This window comes from Amphibalanus amphitrite, unplaced genomic scaffold (assembly GCF_019059575.1).
Source record: "Amphibalanus amphitrite isolate SeventyFive unplaced genomic scaffold, NRLGWU_Aamphi_draft 000172F_arrow, whole genome shotgun sequence".
Classification (NCBI taxonomy): Eukaryota; Metazoa; Arthropoda; class Thecostraca; order Balanomorpha; family Balanidae; genus Amphibalanus; species Amphibalanus amphitrite.
In genome coordinates, this window is record NW_024881667.1 from 114,702 (window position 1) to 125,030 (window position 10,329).

Below are 10,329 nucleotides of genomic sequence, written 5' to 3' on the forward strand. Positions count from 1 at the left end.
CGTCATCAATTTTGAACAGTTTTTTTCGCTATTACTTGGCCAAACAAAGAGGTATCGATCTCAAATTTGGTATGTGGATAGAAGGCGGTAAGGACTATAACATATGTTCCGGTTTTTTCGAAATTTAAGAAATTTTTTGGATTTTTCGGCTATAAAAGGTATTCAAAAAATATGTTTTTAATTTTTGGGGGTCAAAATCCAAAAATTTCAAAAATCCGAGATAGCAGTTTTATAGCTTTGTCAATTCTACAGCTTTCATGTCTTTATCATTTGTCTGTATTTGCAAAGCTATAGGCCTAACAGCTCTTCCCGCGAAACCCTTTTTTGGGTCGAAAACGGCAGAGCATGACGTCACTCTGACGTCATTTCCGGCCAACCAATCATAGCCTTTGGAAAAGTTTTGGTCACAATGTGTAAAATTGATGTCCGGGAGGGTACTGAAAGTTTGGTGACGTATTTATGAAAGTTTGTGGTATTACAAGCGAAAATCCTTGTTGTTGACTTTTGTCGTTTAATGCAATTATTTAACGAGCTAAAGTAAGTCATTTGTTTTCGTTTATAAAATTGTGGCTCATTTAGTGACCTGAAGCCTAATCAAAGATCCCAATTAGGTATCCGTTAACGATTGCATTGCCCGATAACCTGACCGGTCACAAGTAAAGATATTCCATCCATTCCCAGAGAGGTGCAGTGACCTATATGTACACCGTTGACTGACCCGCCTCCAAAAGATGAACGGAAGAGGGAGCGACGCAGATCATTTCTCTTGTACATATCGCAAATGGCCATCGTTCGGTAGCTTCCGTCGAAAACCCTCCTTACAGACTGGCCACCAATTATTGAAAGACCACTTTTATAACATTATACGATAACATTGAACGCCTCGATGTCTTGACATAGCCCTAAATGCGTCCATGCCTTAACGCATTTCGTGTGGGCGCAATTCGGAATGTGTCATATGGCGGCAAGATACTGATAATGCTGCACAATAGGCATGCACCATCTTGTTTTTTTGGCTCTTCATACCCGGCACATATACCATAATACGACTAAAATCACTTTTTAACCACCTTTCCTCACGAACAACAGTAACAGTTCAATAAGTAAGCAGGCTCAGGTGATAAGAAAAGACTAGGGGAAGTTGGGGGAACGCCGAATACTTTTTTTTCTGACGCCCGTAGCACGCGAGGTAGACAACATAAGCTATTCTTGTTGGTGTCATTCGAGAGGCCAGTCTTTTGCCTTTCAAACATACCAGGCGCATTTGATGAATTCGCATACCGTTAAGCGCACAAACTAAAAATATCAAAGAAGTGACTTTTTCGGCGTTGCCCCGGACTGCGGGGAAAGCCGAAAATGGGAGAAATGATCTACGGGGAATGCCGACATTGATGTTTTGCCACTTCATCTCAAACTTTATCCAGAATTTATCAAAGCTGACACGCGTTTTAAGAGCTTGAGGACGCTTGGTGCACACTGGAAGTTATAATTGTGTGATATAATAAGAAAATGCCAGGTAAATAATTCCTTATAGGTAACAGGCCGTTGTGTCGGTTGAAAGTGTAATTTGTGTGACTAAAAATTCGCGTTGCTATTCTACAGCAGTAAAGTCCACGTAGCGTGCTTTAACGTGCGTAATTGCACGTTTTCGGCATTACCCCAGCCAGCCATACTTTCATTTGCAGGCCCATAACTTCTCAACGTGCCGTACAAATTTCAAATAGGCAGCACACTTATGCAAAGACATGCTGAAGATTACTTGACCGAATTGGCCAGACAAACGGTAGCATAATGAGTAAGAAATGCAGCTTCAAAGGCGCATGTAGTACAAGGAACGCGTACCTTGAAAACGCTCTTGGCACCCTCACAGCCGAAGTATTCCGAATGACGACTCGTAACAAACATGCGATAATTGTAGTCACTTAAGCTTCAGAGCATCACTGACAGGTGGCATCCATGTCTTACGGTTTTCGAAATATCTCGAATTTCGGCTTTGCCCCAACCCCGGCATTGCCCCAACTTTCCCTACATTTTACAAAACCACTCCAAGTAAACGGCTTACAACCTTAACCCTCGCCGGCCGAGGGGGGGCGGGTGCCGCCCCCCCCCATAGGGTTTTTTTCGCGATAGCTCCAAACACGCTGGCGATAGAGAGCTGAAACTTGGCATACCTGACCTTTGATCCAAGCCGCATCTTTTGACACCAATCGCATTTTTGGGTCAGGTCAGGTCACTGACCTATGACGTCATAAGTGAACCTCTGCACGGTCTTCAGATCAGGGTTGTATACGACTCAAATTTTTGGTGAGTCGATTCAGAAGAGAGTTTCCTAAAACTGAATCGACTCGACTCATGATTCCAAAAACTTTAATTGAAATGATTCGATTCAACTCTTGACTCAAACATGACAAGAAATATATGAATCAATTCGACTCATGATTCAAGCATATTTTCAGTTTAACGATTCGATTCAACTCATGACTCAAGGGTTCTGTTAAATAATTTGAATCGACTCATGACTCAATTCTGACTCAACTCATTGGACAGACTCATCAAATTATTCAACATAAAATGTTTGTGCAAACCCAAGAAATACAGGTAGTCGTAAAGCAGGCGTCACACTTATTTCTGCAACCATGGAGAGGCGCTGTACCCAGAGATGCTTTCTAATCAACCCAAACCAAACCAAACCTAATCAAACCTGGCATAACCTAACACAACCTACAACCTACCACCTAAAACCTAAAACCTAACCTACAGAGCCTCTCCTTTGTTGCAAAAAGAAGTGTGACGCTTGCTTTACTAAGTAGTGAAATACATTCATGGGTGCATACTGCATATGTAATTCCTGACAACTAGTGAACTATATACATGTAGATATTTTAAAAAAGCTAACATTAACCATTTTATTTATGTATGAAATAAAAATAAAGAAAAACATGTTGCTATTATTATTGAAACCACATAACACACTTTGCCTACCTATAATGTAAATAAAAATGTCAGCAGCAAATCAATATGTGCCTAACTACGTGCCAGCTGCAAGCCAGCACAGTATTGATTTCTGAATAATAATGCAAATATGAAGCCTTTAATATATGACAAATATGAAGCCAAATGTAAGGCTAATTAGAATCTCAAAATGCAAAGAAAAAACATTTTGTTCATGCCCTGTTGCCGGGCCTTGGTAACAACTGGATTTCCATTACGTCATGGGTGATGATGTCACACCACGGGTGACGTTTCATTGCTGCTGCTGCTGTCCACGGAGGGCAGCGTTTGTGAGTGGAAAACAGTAGCAACATTGTAAATGAAGGCAGTATTGGCGCTTATGCTACATATGAAATTTATAACAACATATTGATATTAGTGAATGTTTATTTTTGTTGCTTTTCATAAACCCTCCATTTCAGGGTCTGCATGCTAAATTTCTGTTATTTTAGAGTCAAGCTATTGTACTAAGGGATTTATTTTGGCAATTTAGTCATTTGTTAGGTTATAAGGCTGCAGAAACTTTTAGTTGAGGTTGGTATCCACTATCCAGTTGCAGCTATAATTGTGTCATATTTTGTATCATTTTCTGAACATCAACATGTAAACACCTACCTATATGAATTCAAATTTTGTGATTGTAGAAAAGCAGTTACCCTCACATTGCAGCGGGGATTAGAACAATTAACCACACTTGTTATACAAAAAGCCTGTTTGCCATCAATTTTGGGAATCCAAATTGGGTATTGGTAAGGTAGATGTAGCACAAGCTGCCCGATGCACGAGAATGGGTCTTTCTAACCAAACCTTACCTGACCTGACCTACAACATACAGCCTTAAACCTAAAATTTACAACCTACGACCTAGTCCTACGGTATGACATATCACAACAGCTTGTGCTACGTCTGCTACCATGACCCAACTTTGTGCCAATTCATACCAACTTGGGATGACAGTCACTGCAGATGTGTGCTGACCATGCAGGTCTTTGTTACAATTGCAATTCTATCACTGGCGGATCCAGGGGGGGCCACGGGGGCCATGGCCCCCCCCCAAAGGCCTAAAGTGGCCTGTTTGGCCCCCCCAAAAACGTAAGAAAAATTGCTAAGAAAATATACCTTGATGGAGGTTTTTAGCCACTTGGTGAAGTAAAGCTTTCCACAGCAGTATATGGAAGCAATATGGTAGCAGTGAGGGTCAGTCAAAAGTTGCGCGAGTGGAGTCGACCTTCAAAAAAGACTTGTTGGCACGTGTTTAAGGCGTGGTAGCTGGGAGTTGGCGGTGTTTCGCGTGGTGTGGCATCACTGGCGGATCCGGGGGGGGGGGGGGGCACGGGAGCCTGAGGTGCCCCTGACAGACCCGTGGTGCCCTTGGTAGGTCTGTGGTGCCCCTGGACCCTGGCAGGCCTGTGGTACCTCTGGCGGGCCTAGGGTGCCCCTGCTAGGCTGCTGATGCCCCTGGGACCTGGCAGGACTGTGGTGCCCCTGACAAGCCTAAAGTGCCCCCAACAGGCCCGTGATGCCCCCGACAGGCCCAAGGTGCCCCTGCGTGATGCCGTGATACCTGCGAGGCCGGTGGTACCCCTGCGAGGTCGGTGGGCCCCTGACAGGCCCATGGTGCCCCTGCGAGGCCGGTGGTGCCCCTGCTAGACCGGTGGTGCCCCTGGCAGGCCTGTGGTGCCCCTGCTAGGCCGCTGGTGCCCCTGGGCCCTGACAGGACTGTGGTGCCCCTGACAGGCCCATGGTGCCCCTGCGAGGCCGGCGGCGCCCCTGGCAGGTCTCTGGTGTCCCTGACAGACCTGGAGTGCCCCTGACAAGCCTGTGGGGCCCCTCACAGGCCCGTGGTGCCCTTGTTAGGCCTGTGGTGCCCCTGGCGGGCTGGTGGTGCCCCTGCTAGGCCGGTGGTGCCCCTGACAGGCCTGTGGTGCCCCCGGGCACCAAGGGGGGTCATGACCCATGTGGCCCCCCTTGGATCTGCCACTGGTACATATTATATTGATTTGTAATGGCGTTATGGCTTATGCAATATGCAATTGCAGGCACTTGGTATCCCTCACTTATCCCTCATTGGGGGCTCTGGCGGGCTTCTGAGGGCCCACGTCTATCTCCGGGAGCCCTAGACAGGCTCCTTTGGGTCCTTTCAGTCCACTATAGCATAAGAGATCTCCATGCGAGTCCTATACATCTGAGGACGTACCCTGACGTCTGAGGTACTCAACTGCAGCTCCAATGGTCTCTTACACTGGCGGCTCCAGGGAGGGGGCATTTAGGGCCATGCCCCCTTCCCAGAGGCCTAAAGTGGCCCGTTTGCCCCCTCCCCCAAGCGATAATGAAGCACAGTTCAATCAGTGCCTGGCCCAGGAGCCGAGTTAGACCACCTCCCGTTTTACCACCTCCCGGCCCGCAAAGGGACCCAAGCACTGACTCGAAGCGGGTTAACTGGTCGACAAAAGCAATGGTAAGTGTTTACAAAGTAATATAAAGGCATGGGTCGGGTGGGCTACCATTTATATATTTTTATTTTTAGTTTAAAAAAAAATATTCATAGTGTCAGGGCTGTGACGAAAAATAAGTGGCCTAAATCCGATGAGAAAACAGGATTTGGGGGTACCCTAGGTTTGGCTCCTGCATGAGTTGGCCCCCCCCAAAACGCAAGTCTGGATCCGCCAGTGAATTCTATTGTGTTACAGGTTCGGCGTTCTACAGCTGCGACCCGCCATGGCTGGGCCACCGCGGCGGCATCACCTTCAGGGTGGACCTGCCCGTGGCCACCTGCCGGTCGGACCCGCCTGCAGTCCGCAGGGAAGCTGCCCTGCGAGCCATTGCAGAGCTCCCGCACCCGGACGTCACTATCTGGTCGGACGGCTCGGCTCGCGGCGGACGGAACAGGGCGGCGCAGGCGCTGATCCAGTTCCACCACCTCAACAGAGAAGGGACCGTGCGCGCTCCTGCAGGGGCGGTCTGCTCCAGCCTAAGAGCAGAACTGACCGCCATGCGCGAGGCGTTCGCGGCTGTGGCCGGCCTGGGGGACGGGGAGTTGGCATCGACCAAGTCGGTCCGCCTCCTCACCGACTCAAGGTCTGGGCTCCAACTACTCGGCCGCGGCCCAGCTAACCAGACCATGGCCCTGGCCGCCGAGGTGTGGAGGCTGCTGAGTGCTGAGCACCCTCGCCGAGAACGGCACCGAGACGGTGCTCCAGTGGGTGCCAGGCCATGCCGGGCTGGACGGCAACGAAACCGCCGACCGCCTGGCTGGCGAGGCCACGGCGGGCGACCAAGACAGCGCACCGATCGACCTGTCGAGTGCGCGGGCCGCCGTCACGCGCCATGTCCGAGAGCTGTCGCGACAGAGGGCAACTGCTGCCCACCCGCACCCGGACCCCACGCCTGGCCACGACTCCCTGGCGCGCTGGGGTCGGTGACGCTGTCCCAGCTGAGGACCGGCACATCACCGCTGACCCGTGACACGCTCCACAAGATTGGCCCGGAAGCCGACGACGAATGCCCCGCGTGCGGGGAGCCCGACAGCGCGGCGCACCTACTGACCGATTGTCCGGCCTATGAGGCGGCCCGCCGCCGCCGCTGGGGTGTCGACCCTCGCCTGGTCGACGTCCTCGGCGGCCCGGCGACGAAGGTCGTCACCTTCATCGAGGATGTTGGGCGGACCGAGCCGCCGCTCGACCCGCCTGCGCCGCCGCCCCCCTGAGCGAGTTGGCGATGGGATGCAGAAGAAGAAGAAGAAGCAACTGCCAGCGCGCCACGGCGGCGAAGCCGAGTTCCGCCGCTGGACCGCCCGCGCAATGGCCAGCACAGACAAGAGACAACCGAATCACAACACCTACAATTACGTTATTGTTATGGTATTGACATTGTTACAATTAACCCTGCTCTTTCGAGCGTGGATGCACGCTGAAATTGTCGCATAATTCCATGCAGCTTCCACCCTTCTGCAATACAAAGTTTGAATACAATGTAGTCTTACAATAGGTTTAGAACTTATGTGCAGATTGTCGATGCTGGTTGACTTGATGATTGGAATTGTGTTTATCTGTTTCATCTGTTTTGACTTAAATATATGGCCATGGACTATGGCCTACCTTGGGAAGTGTCTCTGATTTCAACAAAACATTTTTCATCAGGATACGCTACAGGGTACATAGTACATGCGTAGTGAAAATTTTGAGCATGTATGGGTGCGCATGTGGAGATGTAGACTGCGAATGAGACGGACTACGACGGTTTTTGAACCAATTAAATCTGATTGACAACGTAATGTAGGACTAAAAACTGACTGTCAGAAGAATATTCACAGAATATTCACTTCACCCGTTACAACGAAAAGGGAAAGTCAGGGAACAGAGGCAGGGTACATCTCGAAGATCAATCAAATTGCAGGTGCCGATTGGTTATGGATCATCGTAGCTCAATGTACTGCCTTGTGCTGCTTTATTGATTGAAATTGCTTCCAGCTTGTATTAAAAGAAGTCATTATGTAAGATTTTAAAAAGGTTCTTGAAAAATTTAAATACTTTGAATTGATATTTCTGCAGAATAATACACCCGTATCATTCTTTACATGTCAATATTTGTATATTATCTAGCAGGTAAGAAAATAGTGGCCTCAAGTTTCTAGAAAATATCTGATTTTGCTCTCTGGGCCACTGCAGATCCCTAAAAAGTTAGGAGCCGTCTTCATTATTTAATGTATAAAACCAAATAAATTATCACTGCTCAAAAGTGGAAGAAATGACAAATGAAAAAAAAGTTTTCCTACAGCGTTGCAATCCAGATTTCAAGATAGTGATGGGCGCACTAGAAAGCAAGTAAAAGTACTCCACAAGGTAAAAGTAAGGAACAAGAATATCCTTATACTGTTTCAGAATTCGGTAACAAACATTTTTTGTGTGTTTTAAATACCCGAACGAATCGATTCCAGAATCAGTCTTGATGATACTATTTGGTTTTTGTATGGTGTTGGTGGTACTTGAATGACCAAAGTCAGTACATGTCCATCACCTTTCGATATTTCCGTGGTGCTCGCTCCCATTTCATAGCTGCTCACGGTGTTTTCTGCTGACGTCATATGGTGCTGCTCCACTAGCGCCACCATACGGCGTCAGCTGGCGAATTATCCAGTTAATACCAGAGCCCCTGTTGCCTTGCGGCCTTGAGAATTTACCAGGACAAGGTTTAGGGCATAATCCAATAATGTAGTGTGGTTTACTTTTTAAAGGTATAAACACATGACGTCAATTATCTTAACCTTAGCTTTAGCTTGTCATAACTAATTAAACTCAAAATAAACAAACCAATTTTTATTAAATTTAGCAGAAAAATACAACACCAAGCCTAAAAATGGACGTTTGCGATAATTATAAATAACAAAGTAAAATAAAACGTCACTTTCCAGTTGATTTGCGTTATGGTAGCGTTTTTTTTTTAGCTATGGTAGCGCCGCTACGATTTTTTGCTTTTCCTTTACGTTTGGGATATGGCAGCAAATATGATTGTCGACAGAAATTGCTAATAACTTACAAATATTACTCTTATCTATGCAAGCTCGAGAAACATTTGTAAAATTTTAATTTAAAACCAAATCATGTTATATTTTTTCTTAACTTTTATCATTTTATAATTTTCTGGCTAAAAAGATCAAGTTCTCATATCGTTTTAAATCTGTTCAAATTCATTTATCAGCTTGAATTAAATAAAAACTTCATTTTTCATCTTGTTTACGAATAGTTATTTGCGACGTCATGCGCGACCACGAATTAGCAATTGTGAACCATCGGAAAAGAAAAATGTGAGGGTTATTGATGGTCTTTCTAGACAACTTTGATAGACAATTATTTAAGGTTTTATTTCAATTGTTAACTGGTATCTATCTCATACTTGTTAGTGTCCATTACTAGCACTCACAAAGCCAACCCAATGTGACTTGTGAGTATTTCAGTAACAGTCCACAGATGTAGTGATTGCATATAGGTATAGTTAAATACAGGCTGAGGCAATTGCAATGCTGACTTGCCAAAGTTGAATATAATCATAATAGGTAGCTGATGCCAGCCAAAACATAAAAGGTGCTCACTACTTCACAAGCAGTTTCATGACTTTAAAAATAAGTTTATCTTACCTGGTGGCTGGAGCAGACTGTGACAAGTTCCTTGAATCGATTCAAAATGTGACTCGCGTTACCTTGAATCGACTCAAACTCTGACTCAAGTGGCCTATGCATATGTGAATCGACTCGACTCATGATTCATTAAGCTTTCAAATTATTTGATTCGACTCAACTCATGACTCGAAGAAAAACGACTGATTCTTGAGTCGATTCATGATTCAACTCTGAGTCGTATACAACCCTGCTTCAGATGTCGCAACTTCGCAACGCCCTCACTACCAGAGGAGATGTCACAGGGAAATGAAACTTGCAGGATCTATGTAGTATCCATTATGAGTCTAACAACTTGTATATCTCGGATTTTCCCTAAAGGTCATATGAGGTCAGGTCATTTTCGTGACCTCGCCATTACCTATAACTCAATGGGGAAAAATGAAAACTGCTATTCTGGCACCGGGAACGATCTCCAACTATCTCAAGCACACAGAATAGTGATTTGATGCACTCCTTGCAAGGTTAGATGCGTCACTTTTGCAATGTTGACCTTCCGTGACGTCATTTATAACGTCATCAAGGTCATATTAGTTTTTCGTCAATAACTCCCGATCAAATTGAGCTAGCGAGTCGAGAAAGCCACCAATGGACTCAGGAAGACCTGCCGAATCGAATGATATGCGACATGACCTCTTTCGACCAACTTCGTGACCTGGGGGTGCTGACCTGACCTTGACCTGAGGTCAACACCCTAAGTTGACCTTACCCGAACAAAAAGTATATCATTCGACGCGCCTGAGCGAGGCGAACACGATGCTGCCAAAATCGCGGCTCTGCGGCCGTTTTTTGCGAAGTTATTCACCAAAAACTGAACCGTACCCTGGGGCACTTGACCTGACCTCAGAGGTCACCGGTTGAACTAGGACCTTAAAATCGGGTACCAATCTCTGCGTCTCGTAACGGCGCACACGCTCGTTTTTTCCGCGACGCGCTAGCTCCACCAGGGGCGAAACGGCGAGGGGGGGGTCGTACCCGCCCCCCCCCCCTCGGCCGGCGCGTATGTAGAAAACCAATAGGTCCGGCGAGGGTTAACACGCGCCGGGCCGGTGCTCTGAGATTCCGCGCCGGGCTGGGGGGGGGTGTCTGATCTGAACACCCCCTTCTAACTCGGCTCCTGGGCCACGTAGCGACACGCGTTAACCCTATTCCTGGCGGGCTCCGCC

General features: G+C 46.9%; 1 long non-coding RNA gene across 1 annotated transcript; it reads left to right on the forward strand.

The window, feature by feature from the left end:
- Positions 1–3,278: 3,278 nt before the first annotated feature.
- On the forward strand, positions 3,279–7,096 carry LOC122383745. The gene is made up of 2 exons (XR_006256883.1): positions 3,279–3,525; positions 5,682–7,096. It is a non-coding gene; the product is annotated as an uncharacterized LOC122383745 (long non-coding RNA).
- Positions 7,097–10,329: the final 3,233 nt, after the last annotated feature.